Source organism: Hippoglossus hippoglossus, chromosome 4 (assembly GCF_009819705.1).
Source record: "Hippoglossus hippoglossus isolate fHipHip1 chromosome 4, fHipHip1.pri, whole genome shotgun sequence".
NCBI classification, from domain to species: Eukaryota; Metazoa; Chordata; class Actinopteri; order Pleuronectiformes; family Pleuronectidae; genus Hippoglossus; species Hippoglossus hippoglossus.
The window spans coordinates 6,194,676-6,213,827 of NC_047154.1; the positions used below are offsets into that span (position 1 = coordinate 6,194,676).

General features: G+C 41.9%; 2 protein-coding genes across 2 annotated transcripts in view; both read left to right on the plus strand.

Annotated features, from left to right (window-relative positions):
• The window catches only part of reps2 (RALBP1 associated Eps domain containing 2), a 38,983-nt gene extending 33,661 nt beyond the window's left edge, over positions 1–5,322 (plus strand). Inside the window, exon 20 of the transcript XR_004613593.1 lies at positions 5,312–5,322. The gene's annotated coding sequence lies outside the window, so the exon portion shown is untranslated. The remainder of the gene's footprint in view (positions 1–5,311) is intronic.
• nhsa (Nance-Horan syndrome a (congenital cataracts and dental anomalies)) overlaps positions 1–19,152 on the plus strand; it is a 63,153-nt gene that overhangs the window by 6,979 nt on the left and 37,022 nt on the right. The window lies entirely within an intron of this gene.

Here is a 19,152-nt window from a genome sequence, read left to right on the forward strand (position 1 = left end):
GCTTCACTGTAGCGTGCAGTTTACAACACCTCGCCGCATTTTTTTCCGGGGCAACCTGGAGAAATATTGATGGCACAGAGGTCTATAAAACTTATCATCGCCTGGCCTTTGTCTCACCGACTTTGTCTTGCCAGATGCGTTTCAGGCCACCTGCATTGGTCTGCTCCCCCAACACAGGCTGTTTCCATCTCCATGACTCATCTCACAGACTTAAATATTACACAATGTAATTATTCCTACAGAAATCTTTAGACTGAATCTGTGCAGGAAGAGATGATAAGAAGTCATATGAAACTCTGATGAACTCTTCCTTTCTTACTCCCTACTATCTCTAGGGTGAGATTAAAAGGAATTGAGAGATTAAGGATCTGAGACGGTGACTGTAGAAAAAGAGACTTATGTTATTTAAATACTCCAATGCTATTTCAAAGACTTCTCTTTTTCCAGTGGGATGGTATACAGTAGACTGCTGTGAATAAAACTGACGTGGTATTTTAACAGGTAGGAAACACATGTGCATTTGTAGTCTATGCCATGCAGGTGTTTAGACTGGGATTTGAGTGGAATGTGAACTCTCCTCACCTCTTCTCGGTATACGAGCGGATCCGCGAGTCTTCAAAGTTGAAAGAGTCTTGTCAATAATGATTCTACCATCCCATAAGTAATGAAATGAAGCACCTGCTGAATATGAGGCTCTGGATAAATGGTGTGCTCGTCAGTTTAGGTTAGCACAATTTGATCTGCTTGATTTCACTTCACACTGGAGTTGAGTTTTCTTTTTTTTGTTTGGGTTGACACTCAACCCCTCAACCTCAGTGACTGTCCAGTCTCCAATCATAGTTAGGAAACCAGAACTGTAAACAGCATGTCTGTCAAGGTTTGGATTTCTGTATGAAGAGGTGTGAATGGGGCCACACTAAATGTGAATCTTAGCATTCAAATTTGGGGGCTGGTGCACAAGAGCAAAAGTGTAAAGAATGGATTAAACACTGGCTTTATCTGCTCTAACTCAGCTTTAACATTTAAAGGAAACATATTATCTTTTTTTTTCTTCTTTCTTCTAGTGTGTTATATGTTTTAGTATTTTGCTAAATCTTGTGCAAAAAAGCCCAAAGTCGGTGGTTAAGGCAGCTTCTTAAAATCTGCTCCTGAAGTTCTGGTCCGATCAACTTCAGTCCGATCAACTTCCGCATCATTGTGATGTGATATTGCATGACCCCACAATGCCCCACGTTTGTACAGTGCACGACTTACGGCTGGTAAAGTGAGACTGGAGGCCAACATTTCCAACTAGCGCTGGAAACGATCAGCCAATCAGAGCACACTGGGCTTTATTGGGAGGGGGACTTTAAAGAGACAAGAGTTAAAACCAAGTGTTTCAGACAGAGGCTGAAAAGAGGAGCTGCAGCAAAGGACAGTATGAGCAAAGTGATGTGGTTTCTGAACATTAGAGCATGTAAACCTTTTCAAGAAATAACCTAAATTAAAATCGTGAATAATATAGCTTAATATGTTTCCTTTAACATGTATTGCTTAATAGCTTACTTTCTACTCTAGTAAGTCATATTTCCACTGCCACTACCAATACCATTACTTGTATAAAACATTAGTTTGCGGCGTTACAGTTGACATATAACCCTGTTCAAGACCAATACATCGACTGTGAAATATTTCTGTGTGTATTTCATTGTGTAGAAACTCGCCTTGGCTGCTTTCAGAGTTTCAGCTCTTGTGAGCAGCTCTGTCTTGCACTTTATTGAAGTTGGGGAACCTTTAGATGACTTAAGAAATCTAAAGCGGAATCATAAAAGAAGTAATCTCAGGGCACTTTCCATATAGAGCATTTCTACTCTTCAGAATATTACAGGAGTCATGGAGCTGGGATTAACTGTTATGTCAATTTTTTATAGACTTAGATGTCATCGCTCTCCTTGCCTTATATAAGTAAATTAAATGTTTATTACATTCAACGTGCCTCACCCTGTAAGAATCCTTCTTATAGTTTTTGTCCCGTCCATAGCAGATGGTTGTTAAATCTCACAAGTCGTTCTCTGCTCTCCTCATAAGACCTCTGTCACTTCAGGGCAGACTCACTCTTCACGGCCTTATCTGCTTCCTGCTGTTTCTGCACCGTCCTGTGGTCCTTCACTTGTCACAGTTATTTACACTTTTTAAGTGCAAGTGGTGGAAGGCACCGTGTAAGAGGCCAGTTGAGTGTTTGTGAACGAGCGTCACTGACCTGGATACACAGGTTTTTGGTGCTCTGCTTCTTGTCACTCAGCACCTTACCACAAATGAACTGCGTCACGTTCGGAGCAGAATTTCTCTTTATCTTCTGAAGACTAGATTACACTCTACATTGGGAAAAATGCCAAATCTCACAGAGTAAATCTATAACCTGTGAACAAATGGAAAGTTTAGTCCGGAAAGTCCTATCTTTCATTTTTTTCCGTAGCGAAGATTTCATGCAAGATGTGCATCATTTTAATGCTCCAGATAACTAGCTGAGGCACTGAGAATGACCTGAGGCCTCCACAGAGGCTTGACTGGACAGGTCAGTGTGAAAGGACTCCACCCAGCTCATTGTGCTCTGAAGCACACGCAAGTTCACCCTCCTGCTCTGGCTTTTGTTACTCCCTCCTTTATACCCTCCTCCTCTGGGATATTTCCTCGTCATCCAGACTCATCTTTTCTTCTTGCCAGTAATATCTGTGCCTGCCTGCTCCCCCAGGCATTTGATATACTTTGTTCTTCTCTTCTGACTGCAAGCATTCTCTGAGCCTCTGGGTCTCTTTTTCTAGCTCTCACTCATCTCTGTATCCCAGTTTCTTATTTTGGGATTCAGCCAGTCCCGCTCCCAGCAGCCCCACTAGGGACAGACCATCCTGCTATAGCAGCAAAAATGTACTTGGCCATAAAAATGGATGACCTGTTCTCCATTATCTTCAGCTTTTCAGTTAGTGGCTCTCTGCATTAAACATTTACAGACCACTAATCAGCCCAGATGATGGTGCTTTGTACTGTGGGTATTTGGTTTAATATTTGATACAGTTTCTGAGTAGTAATGTATAAAACACAAATGAGCGTGTTTAATTTGTAAAGCAGGCAATGAGTTCACTGAGCTCTGTTTGCTGAACTTCACCACAGTCAGATGAGTAATCTAATGTCCCTTGGCAACAGCCCGACACAACAACAGGGTTCATTTGATTTCCCTCTGAATCCTTTCAGTTTCATTGTGACCATTGTTCCTGATCTCATGGCACATTAAACCTCCAGAGTCCATGGTGCAGAGATCTTCCTATTAGATGGTTAATTACGAGAAAACATGAAATCCTAGCTAACAATCAATCCATCCCACATGTTTCCAAGAAATAGATTCTTACCCTGAAAAAGATCCAGTTACCAATCCAATAGTCGACTCTCAGTACTCACTGGGGAGAGGGGACTTCCACTGACATCTGAGCACTGAAAGCTTGAATAGAATGAGACGTTGTATTGTTGCTTCTCCACAATGAAGGTGCAGAAATTGCAAAATCTTCCAACTTCACTGAATACATTATAAAAAAGGTGTATCATTGTGTCTCTCAAAAACTTTATGGAGCTGTCTTGAACTGCTTTCAGACATGCTCTGAAGTCCAGACATTCTACTGAATTTTGGAGGGGCTTTATTTGAGAATGCAAATATTCCTGCTCCGGACATTCACCGCAACCTTTTTGGAACTCTCCTTTAAAATCACTGGAAACTGTCTGAGTGAGCCCATGTGAGAATACAGCAGGACAATTCTCAGCTAGTGGGCGTGTTGAATACACATGGTGGACGCAAAACCAGAAGAATACAAATATCTCAGGATAAAAGAGTGGTGCCCAACAATTAGAAGACGCTGACAAAGATGTCAACTTGGAAAGAAAATTTTAGAGATTTTGCCAATAATGGTTGACACCAGTGTTGATGTTCTGTAATAAGAACATGTGATTTCCACAGTGGAATTTATACATCTTTGTCTTAATGTTCTAGACATTTTCCAGCTGTTGTGAACATGTCGGACCTGGACAATCTCCTGCTGCGTTCTTCATATGTGAAAAGCAAACACCTGAAAATGTCTGGACCCAACGGCTTTCCTGTCAAACATCAATGTAATTCTGCCTTAACAAACATCAACCATATTTGCTACATATATTTACTACTGTACTTTAAAAGCTGAGAAATATATCAGTAGGTTTAGTGCATGATCAGTACCTCCAGGTTCCCACAACACTGAACTTCTTGGGTGGGAAAGACTGAAAGAAAGAAAGTGAATAATATTTGGGACAAACCCAGTTTCATATCCTCCATCACTGCTGTAGGGCTTTTGTGATGATCTGCCCAGTCTGCCTTGGCAGCGTCTCTCCGTCAGGCAACAAGCCATCGTAGAATAACTTACTGCAAGGGTTTATGCTTCATTTTTACTCATACAATGTTGGTTAAATCAAATTAGCTCTCTCTTCTGGTTTTCCATTTTTGCTATAAAATAGAAATAATCATTTAAAGAAACTGGCAGGCTTTTAAAAATACTTTACTGTGGTGGTAAAACTGATAATAATGAGGGAATTGTGCTTCGGAACAAAGTGACAAGTGGAATAAAGTGGTGGGAATAAAATTGCTTGAAAAGCGTTTTCTCCGCAATTATTTTCGGTGAAGTTGTGGTCGACAGTAAAAGCCACAAATTAACAGAGAAATCCAGAGTCTTAGCCAAAAAGAGCAAAGTTGACTCACATACAGTAATTATTTGAATAATCCTTTTCTGCCACAAGGCAAGGTGTATACTAATGTTGCCAAAGGCCATTATCAGTTGGCAACTCCCTTTTGTTTTAATGGGGAAATAAGACCTTGACATTTTTCGATATGGATTTGGTTCCAAATAGAATAACTGTTTCAGTTACTGCAGTTGGGAATTAGCTCTTGTTTGTACTCTTAGTCCCTGGAGAAATAGTTCCTAAAAAAATACTTTTCTATGACAAGTCATTTATGGGAAATGCGGAGGCTGTTGACCTCGGTTGCATCACAGAAGTCCTGCTGGCAGATTGCTCACATCAGTTTATCTAAAGAGAGTATTCCCTCCCTCAGGCTGTATCTGAAGTGGCAGCTGTACGCAGAGCCTTGAGGAAAGTACCTGAAGGTGCTGCTGTGTTGTTACCGACTGAGCAGCCCCATCTGTTGGCTGTCAGCCCAGAGTCCACTGTGCTGTGGAAGGTGTTGTTTCATTAGGACCACATACTTTCACTTAGACTCTCTCCTCTCCACGAATACTGCTAAACTGAGACCAGACAATAGGGTTTGTTTTTGTGTTTTAGTTTTCGTTATTCTCTCCCGGAAATATTTCATAAAATGTTTTCTCCGTATTTCCAATTCACTTACATTATAACTTGACACAAACACAGACAATTAACTTCACTGTGAGGCCTGTTTTTTTAACAAGACCAATTTTATACATCTCATAATACACATAATGAGCGACAAATTGTGCTTACCAACCATTGAAGTTTAACAAAACACAGATGTGATTCTGAGGAAATCAGTGAAGTTTCATTTCTAGGTCTGTGGTTGTCAACCCTGCTTTCCTGGCTAATTTACAGAAAATTTGATAAAGTCGTCAAATGGCCAAATCAGTCCACAGAGGACTTTCAATCTCTCTGTGGGGGATCTGCTGCATATAGTTCACATTTGCTCACAGTCATATGACTAGAGTACTTGTTTGTTGTGGCTGTTGGTCACCGTGGCTTATGTCCAACCTATAAAACATGTTCTAAGCTTGGGAATATGCAACTGACCCACATCCATCTGTGTTTCAGAGACATTTCAAAGCAGCCAGGGATGCATTTGCATTCAAACTATGCTATAAACAGTGCGTGGTCAGATGTGTCTCTGTGTGTGGCACCAGTCATCCTGGTGCATCCTCAGTACAGTTGTACCAGTGTTTATAGGTGTCGACCTCTACATGAACCAACACTGAAACATCAAGAGCCTGACCTTCTCCCCAGAGTCGTCAGCAGCCAGTAAACGGGAGCTCAGTGGAGGTGTGTCGGACGATCCCTCTATACACACACACACAACAGAAACACGTCTGACTGTGATGCAGACATAAAAGCACTTGGGCAAATGAAATGGAAAGCAGGGGTTTGAATGGCTGCCATGCATAAACAGAGTGCCGTTGGGGCGAAAGGCCTGCCCTCGCAGATCTCTTTGTGCCGGCGAGCTGCATGCCAGCTGGCTGACTGCTGGGGAGTTTTGTCTGACTCATTACATCTCCATTGAGGGACACAAAGCTGGGGCGCACTCTCCCATCAGATCTTGGAGTATCCCAGCCTCCCGTCTTCAGCTTAACGTGAGGTCAATGTCACAGCCTCCATGCTGGGATGATGCCCAGCAGCTTCCGCAGCCAATCAGAAAAAGAGATCATGGTCACGGGACCTGTTTGAATGAGGCTGTCAGTGGGAACCCTCTGCATTCACCTAATGTCTGGACAGTTACCTTGGCAGCACGTTGTCTAAAGGAAGAAATGTCGCAGTTGAACCCCCTTTGGCAGGACCCATTGATGGCTATTGATTTGAATTCTTTCACTACATGTGTCCTCAAAGTGTGTCTGTGTTTTACTGCCCAACTGTTTGTTCACTGTCAAACAAAATGCCACCGTGGCACCAGCTTGTGACAGAAATGTCTCATTTATCATTTTGATGATGTCTATTCCTCCTTGCCATAAAGATAATGTTTTTTTTGTTCAGCCAATGAACCCTCTTGTTAATGTGAACAGGGTGGACTCTGAGGTGGGAGAGCTTTGTTATGTGTTTTCAGAGGTGCAACAATAAAGGGAGTGGGAAGAGGTGGGTCTAATACAACTTCACTATGACAGAAGAGAATAACACATTGTAATCAAAAGCATATGTTGCATGTTCCAGGAGATCTAGGTTGAAGAGGCAGGGCTGTGATGAAGGAGCAGATATGGTGTGAAAAATGACTGCAGTGTTATTTCAGGCTTTAAAACTTAATAAATACCCAACCACCATACCGAGGCAGATTATGATGACTTACCGAAAGCAGCAACGATTCCAAAGTTTTTCTTTGCTCCCACTCTTGTGTGTGTGTGTGTGTGTGTGTGTATTTTTCCTTTTAGAAGCAACTCGTATCAGGTTAACCCTCTATCTGAATGTGGGAACCTGTGAGACATTGCCAGAGCCATCTGTGACTCTGCAGATGGCCCCGCTTGTTAAACTGGGCCACGGTAGGACCCTGTCGTCTACCCAGGACGGGACAATGGAGATTACGGGTGTCTGATCTCCTGGTTTAAACACAGTCTGAGGACAGCAGGACACCGGGAGGGGCACATTGCCCTGATCTTTGTACTGCAGTTGTTTTATCCACATTAAGGAAATATAAGACACACAGGCTTTCGTTGGGCTTAGACTTAGAGTCATTTACCTTGTCATTGAGAGTGAGTGAGACGTATTTAAAGAACACAGGTTATCTGAGTTGAAGAGTTTAGTCTCAATTGTAGTTCTGAAGGCGTTTCTTGCTTTAAGGAAGTTGTTAGGCCTTTTGTTGTGTTTGTCTTTTTATGGTGGCTTTGCGTTGAAAGCTAGGCTTAAAGAAGATCTTACTCAGGAAAATGGTAATTATTTACAGAGGCTAAATCTGGAAATCTACTGTCACAACTTTCCTTAGTTTCTTTAGTTTTTGCCATTGCATCACACCCTGCTCTTTTCAACTCTGCGTGCTGCACACATTCCCACACCCTATTTGGTCTTCCTTGTTATTTGATTGTTGTTGATGTTGGTGCTCAGCCAAAGAATGACCTGCATGCTCAACCTGTCGGACTGCCAGGGTGAAATGTAGTACTCTGGCAGACAAATCTGCAGAAGATACATGCTGCATTTGCAAGGAAAGGAATAAATTACCTTTATTTATGTGAACAGAGAATACACCCAGAGAAGTACAACCTCAGTCATGCTCTATAGGCCTCAAAATGTACAAGCGCTTTATGACAATAGATGTTGAGGGTATTCTTTTTTTCTTTGTGAGTAGTTCAGGTATTCAAGCAAAACAGTTATGACATATGTGCACATGTACAGGCTTATGTTTCAACCTCACATCCTGCTCCCACTCAGCAGGGGGTCTTCCAGTTGAAGGAGCACTGAACCAGATCTTATTAAGGAAGACAGTGTCGGCTGTTTAGTGAGAGTTTAAAGTAACAGGCTGAGTCAGACTTACTGGGCTGCTTTATTTAGTGTGCACAGCTGATCTGCTGGGCTCTATCAGGGTGGGAACAGAAACAGATTTTAAGCCAGTGAGGAGAGTACAGATACAGACTTTGAAGTACGTGTTTTGTCGTTTTGTTGAAGTCTGAGTTATTGCACAACTATCACTTGACTGTCTCCTCTTCTCACAGCTTCTGTTTTGATGACCTCTGCCACGAGAATACCTAAGAAATCGGAGATGTTGGGAATAATCCCAGGCGAAGGTGTATCCAGGAGTGATTTATCTCTCTGTTCAAGTTCTCGTCATGCGTGAAACACTTTGTAATTTATGAGGGAGAGAAATAGTCTCAAGAAATGTCGCTGGGGTGACTTTTGAATTAATATGATAGAGGTTCCTGCATAATTAAAAAGCTTAGATGTAATATGTCACTTCAGTTACATATCTTAAGTTAATTTTACATGAGTTTACTGTAGTATTTTAAGGAGTTGAATTGAGCCTGTGGAATGAATGAATATTTTTGGGGGCCGATGCAGATATTGATATATTATATTCTCGATTTCCACTATTTTGGCCAATTTATTGAAAACATTAGATTCCTAAGATGTCGTTATGAAACCCTTGTGACAAAGAAATGTAATTGAGGCTTGATATTTTATTGTTTAATCATAAACTATATAATTAACTTTAAATAAAAATAAAACACAAATGTACGATACAAAAACATCATATTTGCACCTATCATTAAACATAAAAGCTGAGTCAGTCGGTAAAATACTCACACTATCTGATATTTATTGGCCAACCGATAAATCGGACTCAAGACTTGAATCAAAGCTTCATTCCATTGTCATCTGTCGTTTCTGCAGAGCACGGCCTACAGGATAACAATAAATGTATACAAGGTTTAACTATCAAACGCGATCAGATATAATATTTTCAAGATGTTGCAAGGTAACCAAAAATACTTTTCTTTTAATGTCTTTTGATCATATCATTTTACACCAAATGCAAAGTCCAAATAAATTTCACACAGAACAGTTGTGACAATGAAAGTCTGCTCTGATATATTATTAGAAAATATATGATGTATTATTCAGACTTAATAGACATTTCAAAGTTAATTCCATCTTCATTCTTCCATCTCTACTCAACCCATCTCATTGCCTCTATTATGTTATAGAGTGAGATAATCACACTCCTCAACAGTAAACAATAAATTTCTAATAGCAATGCACAGGGATGCATGCCTTTCCGCTGATGTCATGAGCAGTCAGTTGTGCCATAAGTAAGAACTATGCTGAGCTTCTTTAAAAGGCGCTGTGCAGCTGCTTCCTTGTCCCCCATCTGTGAAATGTATAAGTTCAACACAGGCCTTTGTTGCTCAGTGGTGATGGCACTGACCCAGGGTCAGGGGTTTGAATCCCACCGTGGCTGCCCATTGTGAAAATAAACACATTCATGGTATTTTAATGCAATTTAATTTAGACCAGGTGTCATCCCAGGGGCTTTATGAAAGACGCTGCGATTGGATTCAAGAGGAAACTGAGGCTGAGGTGTGAGGGAAAATGTGCAAAAGGACAAGAAGTGGTATCAACACAGCCATATGTCTGTTCTGCACGTGGGCAGAGGGAGTATCAGGCACGCAATCTGTGTTTTCATATTGGCAGTTGGTTGTTTATCCCCCTGAAGGGAAAAAAACTTCAATATTTCCAGTAATTAGGCAATGGCTCGTACACATCAGCCTCTGAGTCGTTGGTGCAGCCTGTGAAGTAGAGTACGGTTATTTGTGAGAATTACCTTTGGCTGTTGCAGAATTTTTTTTGTCTGAGAAAACCAAAGCCGGTTGAGCATGGTCGAGACATTTTTTCTAGCTCTGGCCAAAATCAGCTCGTCTTCACTCCAAAAATAATTTTCCAGTGGCAGTAGAGCGCAACTGCGGAGCGGCGAAGAAGTTATTTCCGGAAGAGAAAATTGCAGTTTTATGAAACTAATATAATTTAAAGATGTGGTATCTGATCATTACATATAGGTTTGCGCATTCACCAATGCCCAACCCAACACCCAACGTTGTTTGCGATGCTGGTATCAGTATTGGAACATTAAGCTGCTTTCAGACATGCACTGAACACTGCAGTTCCTCCATATTGCCCTCCTCCATTCTCTGGAGGAGGTGCATCTGTGAACGCAAATGTCAGAGTGAGAGGCTTCGCAGTTTCTGTGGACTTAATCCGCCTGGCCTCCTAGTATAATGTCCGTAGAAATCCAGGAGAAGTCGATGTGTGAACACAGCAGGGGATCCCCCGCTGGATTCACCGCGAGCGAGTGGGGAGGTAGATGTCATGAGAGATGCAAAAGTTATAATAAAACAAAAAGTTGCCCTGGCCTAATATGGTCGTTACCATGGCAGTAGTAAACTCAGCTGTTGTAGTTTTACTTGAACGCTTTAATTTGCTTGGATCTCCCAGGTCACACATAGTCATAATATATGTCTTTAAGGAGGTGTTGAAGATTATAGCATTTTGGCTGAATCTGTGACGGTAATGTGTTTACAGCAGTTTTTACAGTCTCATTAGCTCTATCACAATCTGCAGAAATGACACTATTTTTCAAATAAAAATCCATCTGCGCGGCAGCTGCTGGATGATTAATGCAACCAAAATTGACTTACATTTGCTGATGTTTGTTGATGGCCATGCAAGTGGAGCAATCTGTAGTTGGTTTCCAGTCATTAATGCTGCGTATGCTGCGTCGGTGCAGTGGATTTTAATTCGCAAGTGGTGACAGTGTGGATTGTCGGTGCCTGGTGTTGTAATCGCGTTGCCAATGTTGACATGGAAGGATGTCTGAGGGCAGGGCTCTGATCGCTGACACAAAGAAGCCTTTCAACAGACCTTCAGAGGAGACAGAACGTTTATGAGAAGATGACAGAAAGGAGGCCTGTCCTCATTCAGTGGAATTTCACATATGATGTTCAAGTGTTGGAAGAGGACAATGTCTATATGGTAATCCATTTTTTGTAGGGGTGGTAGAGCTACTGGTTAACAAATGAGTCCTCATGGATTTTTATGAATCTGTTTTTAATGAGGCTGTGGGTTCATCCAAATAAGTAGCTTGATGTCTGTTGGTTTTTGAAGTTGTCGCCCTTATTTTATTTGTATTTTTTTTCAAATCTCTGCCAAGTTGTTTTTGTAGTCGCTCATAATCCTACATTGTCATACCGCATGGCTTTTTTTGGTCATGGTCCAAAATGGCAGGTCTAAAAAATGTGAATGGGGAGGAGAAGGAAAGGAGAGCCTTACAGTCATGACATTCCCAAAGCCCTCAGGGTGAAGGAGTACAGGGGGGGGACAGAGGATACACAGATGTGACCTGTCCATCTGGACTTTAATTTCTGCAAGGTCACACATAGCTGATAGTGAACCAGGGGAAACTGGAGGTGTGATTCTGTCATTTTGCTCATGTTTCCTGTGAGATATCACACCACAAATACTCTGTTTGCGCAGAGAGGTAGATAGTGGCAAGCCTACACCGCAACCCATTGAGACCTCATTTCCCTCCATAAACAAGCTGTACAGGGCCTCCTGTCTAGACCACAATTACTCATTGTTCATAAATGCACTCGAATTTAAGCAAACAACATCCACAGGCCAGGTATACAATAAGGCCTCATGTCAGGAGGTATGTTAGGTAAACATTACTATAACACCTCCGAATGTGGTCTCGTGAATCCGTAACACATCTTCGGTGCGTTCACACTTGTACTCAGAGCTGTTCACTTGTGATTAGATGTTAATACCAGGTCTGAACAGGACTTGAGATGGTGCCAACATGCTGGGGATCAAATGAAGAGATAAAAAAGGGGGTATGCATCTCTCTGAGCTATCACATGACGGCTGTTTGGCTATATCACCCACCACATAAGAATACTAGAATGGCTTTCAGTAGAGCGCATACCTCTGTCAAGGCCCAACATTCCCCTAAATTTGTCTTTTTTCATCAAGACCCATGAATAATTCCCTGGGAAATTGGTGAAAACGTAAAATAAATCGCACAATGTTAAAGATAGGGGTAAAAAAATCCTGGATCTGCCCCCTGATCCAGATCCACACCAAAATTGAATTGGCTCCTTCCTGACCCATAGCACATCCTTCCACCGAGTTTCATGCATAATGCTGCTAACTAACAGACAAACGAACAAACGACAATGAAAACAAAACAGATCAGGTCATTTAATGTCATACCCCAGTCGCCAAAAGTAAAAGCTTTTATTTCAAAAGCTTTAGATATTAAAGCAGAGTGTTTTATCCTTTTTAAAATAAAGTCATAGCATGAGTGGTATGCGCTAAGAAAGGCAGCGGCTTGAGGTGCGGCTACAGCACTGTGGCTTGAGGCAGAAGCTTGCCAGCAACATCTGCAGCTCTTACAGATGCCTGATGCTGCATCTGTCACTTCCCTCCGGCCTGTTGCCCATCAGGATTTTGGGGTCAGGGTCGGAGGAGTTTTTGCTTGCAGGAGGTGTTGACCTGTGACTCAGTTGCATTGTGTCCTATTCAGCAGGTGTCAACATAGTGTCACTCGAGGATCTCTGTGTTATCTTCGAAGAGGGGATTCCTTCGTACTTGGTTCTCACTTGCTCCAATGAATGTTTTACAGCAGCTTACAGTATTTCATTTTATATGGTGAAAGTAATACGATTATTTAGAGTACCTACAATTGTTTATAATTTAGTTTTCGAACGTCACAACAGATCATTATATTAATGGTGTATGTACAATAATATAATGATTCTGATGCAGATGAAGGACCACACAGATTTGAAGTCTCTAATTTGTGTCATCCTGTTTACCCTCCTTGAGTGAGTATCAACAATTGCATAACATTACTAAACTCCATCCATGTACTATGCTGCCTATAAATCACAAACACATGTATGCATGCATGTATGTATGTATGTATGTATGTATGTATGTATGTATGTATGTATGTATGTATGTATGTATGTATGTATGTATGTATGTATGTATGTATGTATGTATGTATGTATGTATGTATGTATGTATGTATGTATGTATGTATGTATGTATGTATGTATGTATGTACCTGACCTCAGACAGATCTGTTTAATCTGTTGCCCTTAATCTGATCGTCGAAGAGGTAACCCCGTGTCAGATGACACACTTCTGTCCCTGTGAAGTTTGGTGTCACTGCTGTTGACCCTTATTGCAGCAGAGGCCGAGCATGTGGCGAAGCCCCCTTTCTCCTCATTAGTATTCACTCTCAATCACAAGCTCCGCCCACCCAGGCGGCAGTGACATCTGGTGTGTTTCTGAGGCCGATGTCTCTGACCCAAGCCACCTTTTAATCACGTGTTTTCATTCAAATATGTGCCAACTCAGACACAGGCCTGTTTCTGTCTGGTACCATCACTCATTCCAAATATTTATCACTCAGCTAAACATTTTTTACATGTTTAAAGTTTTAAATTCTAGTCCAGTTGAAGTTGCAGCTGCAGTTAAAGTATGATACTCATGCATGGTTTTCCAGACAGCCTGTTTTTAACTTAAATCAAGAAAGCAATAGCTTTTTCTCACTTACATAGATAATAAACAGGCTTGAAGGTTTAAAGGAGTAGTTTCTACACTTATTCACTTTCTTGCTAAGAGTTAGACGTGGAGATCCAAAACAGTTTTTGTCTCTGTACAGTTCGGTAAAATTACATTCAACAGCAGGTTATCTTATCTTATTTTAACTCTGTCCAAACCCCCAAAGTAACACATATAAAGACCTTTAAAAAATCCAGAGAATTGGCTACGCAGTTTACCCAGAGTTTGCCTTTCACACATGCACAACACAGTGGATGGTTTCTGCACAGACACGTTCACAACCGCAACAAATCCTCCACATTATCCAGGCAAGAGGTGGAGCAGCCGACTGCAACAGACAGAGGCAGAAAGTGATGTATTTACTCTGCTGCGGAGATCACGTAATCATGTTTACAGCGCCACAACACCATTGTCAGCTCTTATCGCCACAAACTCTCCTGACATCTTTGTCCGTGTCTTCTATGTGTGTCACCGCTTTTTCACCGGAAGATATTTCTTCTTCTTTTGGGTTTTTCATTTTTGCCTCTGTCATGTGTTAGAAGTGTCATCAACCCCCCAACTTGCTCGAGGTGAATCCAGTGGGGGATCACCTGCTGTGTTCTCACATCGACTTCTCCTGACTTTCTACAGACTTTATACTTTGAGGCCAAGCAGAGAAAGTCTGCAGAAACTGCGCAGCCTCTCACTCTGACATTTCCGTTCTCACATGCACCTCCTTCAGAGAAAATACGGAGGATCTGCATAGTAGTGCATGTCTGAAGCTTTTTCACCAGTCCATCGCAGGGCTGTTTTTATTTCACTTAAACAAATATCATATTAAGTTCAATAAAGGTATTATTAGTGTTTGTTGGCTGAATGTACATGTATGACCTGCAAGTGACAGAGTCGGGCTTGCTGCTTCGCTTGTTTTCAGTCTTTATAATAAGCTAAGCTAACCAACGTCGCTTCATATTTAGCTAGTTAGTTATCTTATCAGTTTCTTTAAAGGAAAAACATGCATTTGTCCCAGAATGTTGCACTCTCCTCTAATATTTAAGGAGATTATTCGTTGTGTGTACAATCATATGACTGCTAACCCGACTTACTGTAGGAATAACTTAAATTCTTAATAACCTGGATGGCGTCAGTGTGATCTCCTGATCACACTGACGCCATCCAGGTTATTAAGAATGCTGTTGAACGCCTTCAGCGTATTACTTGATATCTCACAATCCTCTTGTTCATGATTAGAGGGCCTGTATGCACCAGTTAGTCTTTGGACCCACTGACTCAGTCGTTGCTGTTTCCACTGGTGCCTGCCAGGGCGGGATCAGCTCCCAGCTCGCTGTGATGTCACATTGCCTCCACTACACAGTTGATGTGATTACCATCTTAGAAATCACTGTCAGACTGTGGATACCAAATTGCCATGCTTGTTCCCTTGGCTTCTCCGTCTCAGTCTCCCATTAAACAGCCCTTCACTCGTCGTCTCTCTCCCTCTATCTCTCTGTCTCTCTCTCAGTCCGCCTCCCTCATCTCTTTGTGAGTGTTCCTGTTGAGCCAGGTTACCCTGCTGTGATATCATGCCCAGTGGAGCCAGACTAATCACAGTCACTTCCCAGGATCATTCCCTCACCGTGTAAGCCATTTATTTTTCTGGACATGGGACTGTCTCTCCTGCTTAGTGTGAGAAGTGGAAAAAAAGATATTGTACGTCTCGCTGAATGTCAGAGTTAGGTAAAGTTTTTTCCTCTTCTTTTGAGACCGTCTTTTTTTTATTCTCTCTCAGGAGGGCTTGGCCGGGCCTTGTGAAGTGACTGTGCCAATTAAAATCCCTTATCTCCCTGAGCCTCTTCTTCAAAGGGAGCTTATTCTGCGCATACGGAACCACAGGAACTATACAAGTGGCTTGTGTACAAGATTTTGGTGGCTCTAAAAGCATTGTTGGCTTTCCACTCTGCTCGCATTCCTGCAGCTCCCTTGACCACACAAGAAGACTAACGCGGAACAGTCGAGGAGCGGCAGAGAGACAGAGGAGTTTGTCAGTTATCAAATATTTACCGTTTGCACAGTTATTTTGGTGTTTGTGTGTTGGCAGAGTGTGAAAGATCGGAGGCATCAGGAAGCGGATTAATGAACGTCTGATAATCATTTTTCTCCGGGAAGCCGAGAGTTTGATTTACAGTAACCGATCAGTGAAGCCAAGAGGTATTGTTCAGGAACTTGAGGGCAAAACCAACCACACAAACAAACCAATGAGCTCTTCCACAAGATGAGCCCCTTTTCATAAAGGGATCCCACTATATTCACCTTAAGAAGACCCCTTGTTTATGTGCCTTTGCATTTGCTTGTTTACACTGAACCAGAAAAGCCGGTGTAATGCTGTTTCAGTGTGTGAGGTGTAACACAAGAGCGTCGGGCTCCGTCACACCACTCTGGCTCTGCCTCTTAAGCTGATGTCGATGTGACCAGCTCTGCTTCTGGCTTGAAGGCGGAACAACAATCCCCTCATTCCACGTTCGTACCTTTAATACAGAATGGCGAGGTAGAATAAAGCCACAACATTCCTGCCTTGAACAGGCTGTGTAAAAAGGGGCTATAAAAGGTCATCTAATGGGAGAGGTTGGTGGTCACGCATAACTGAGTGGCGGCTGCTGAATTTGGGGTCTTTCTCATGTGGAGAAAGCACATCTTTTAACCCCCCCCCCATCCCCACCCCCACTCTCACACACACACACACACACACACACACACACACACACACACACACACACACACACACACACACACACACACACACACACACACACACACTTTTCTCACTCTACTACTCCTGAAAGAAGTTTAATACTGTGGGTTTGGGAGATCCTTTCTCTAAGACTGGACTTACGGATTGAGTTAAAAATCTAAATTCACTCAAATGAATTCTCCTCACAAGAATCCATGATGTGGCGTAGAGTAAATGTTTTGAATAAATGCACATGTAGGACAATTATTTTAATAAAGCACATTGTTTAAATATTAAGCTGTAATTACCTATATGACAGTTTATCAACACTTGTGTGAAGATATAAGATATCATAATTAAGCAGTTTCCTCAATTACAGTTTTTCTGGCTTAATCAATGATTGCTTGTTTTATAAAATGACAGAAACCTAAAATTTGTATATTTGTATTCAAAACCCAAAAATGTTCAGTTTGATCCGATAAGCCAGAGAAAAATGCAGATCTTCATAGTATGAACAACTGGAACAGTCGTTCACTTATTTTTCCTGTCTTCAGCTTATCAATTTAACATTTCAATTCAATGCCTGACATTTGGAAGCCACCAGGCAACTGTAGGTGTTTGTATATGGCCTGTAAATCCAACCAGGTTCAGAGTTTGTTGGGTTTCCAGTTTTAGAGGATGGATTGATATGTTTCATATTCAGCTGATGTTAAGATCAAGTTTGTGACAAATATATTGCAGATTTTGATTTGACCTGAAGGGCATGGAGCACATTGCAGATACAAATTCTAAACTGGAATGTGATACATCCAGATGAGTGCAAACCCTAGACTATACAATGGATAAACAATCAGCACTCATTTTGCAATGGATAAACAATCATATGTAACTGGAGGGTCAAAATTACAGCATTAAAAAAACGCAAAGCTCGAAATGAAAGTGGGTGTAATTGTACCCAGATTGTCCGAGCTGCTACTTTGCAGAACCTGCCTTTAGTTTAGTTTAGTCTGTGAGGTTTCTCTCTCAGACAAGTTGCAGGAGATTTCATGAGGGAGTGGAAGGAGGGAAACTCCGGTTTGGACTCCGGTTTAGTTAAATCTGGACTGGAGTAAGCAAATCCTGTGTTGCCAGGCAAGTTGAGCTAAAGCTGCCTGCTTATATTTAAACTGGCACAGTATTTGTGCTGAGGGGAGGCAGATCATGATTTGGTTAGTACACACCGGGTGAATTTGCTGAGCTTCACTTAATTTACTGTTGCTTTTATGTCAGATCTGCTCAGTTTATGGAGCTCACCATGGGAGAGATTGACACCAGAGGGTCAGCGTGGTAGTGAAAGGAAAGTGCTCGTGTGATGTGGAACTAAAGGGGGGCTATTTGCTCAACAAATTATGCCCTGAATGGGGAAGGGCAGTGAAAGGAGAAGACAATGAAATCATCTTTCTTTGTTGGCTTAAGTATTGAGGCCGACCCTGTTTTGAGCAGCCGCCTCCACCCCACGCACACACCCCCACCCCACACAGCAGAGTGATGAGGAGGGCTCAACACACACACACACGGTAACAATGCAAAGCAACGCCATTGGCTAACAGACCACGCACTTCTGTCCAATAGCCGCACGCTGAGAGGATACTGTATTTGTGCCCCAGAGAGTGTGATTACCTATTCACAGTGTGTTTTATTTGAATTTGTGTAAAGCAGGAGCCGTGCAGCCGCTGAGTCCACGTGTTCAGAGCTGTAATCTCATCTTGGTTTTGCTGCTTTCAGATATAATAAATGTGGTCTTGTTAAAATAACTAATCAAGCCCTCCTCCTGGTAAAACATGTCTTTTAAGTGCAGGGGAAACAGAATCCATTTCTCGGTCACAGGCGATTAATCAGCTGATAATGAACTGTCAGCGTGTTATTGATAACCTGCTGACACTCTGAGATAAAAGAGGAGCTGAGTGCCGTTAGGATGTTTAAACTCCGCTGCACATCCGGGCTGATGTCATGTGAGTTTTACTCCGGCTCTCGGTTACATAATGCGAGCATGTCAGGCAGGGCCGGGCCTGCGATGACTTCATGGTCTTGGCAGAGCTTGTCCACTTTCTGAGGTACTTTCTGGGAAGGTGAATGTGTTTTTAAAACACGAGAGCTGCTGAGAATGGTTAGCACAACCGTAAAGAGAAAGTAACCCTAATCCGTTTTTTTAGTAACCTCATAAAATTAAAGAATTCATCGTATTCCTTTACTGCATAGAAACAGAGCGAGGAGCGGCGCTTGAAGACAGAGCAGAGTTTACTTTAGCCTGAGGCTTACTTCAAATGTGCGTGACTTGTCCGTGGGAATTTCAGACATAAAAGTGTTCAAATATTGGTCAAGGTTATGTTCTGTGTACTTCTTTGAGACAGACAAACATGATATCATCAGGTAAATATGTTGCATCAGCTGGGGTCAGTGGATAGTCCGGTTGATCAGCCACTGTAGTGTGAGAAAAGAGCATTTCTATTCCATGTAAGTGGAAGTGTTTTTTTCTACTATTCACTCTATTGGCGTATCTTCTGGCCTCAGTGTGTTTTCGTTGAATGAGAGATTTGACTTCATCTTGCACATTTGATAAAGCCAATTATTTA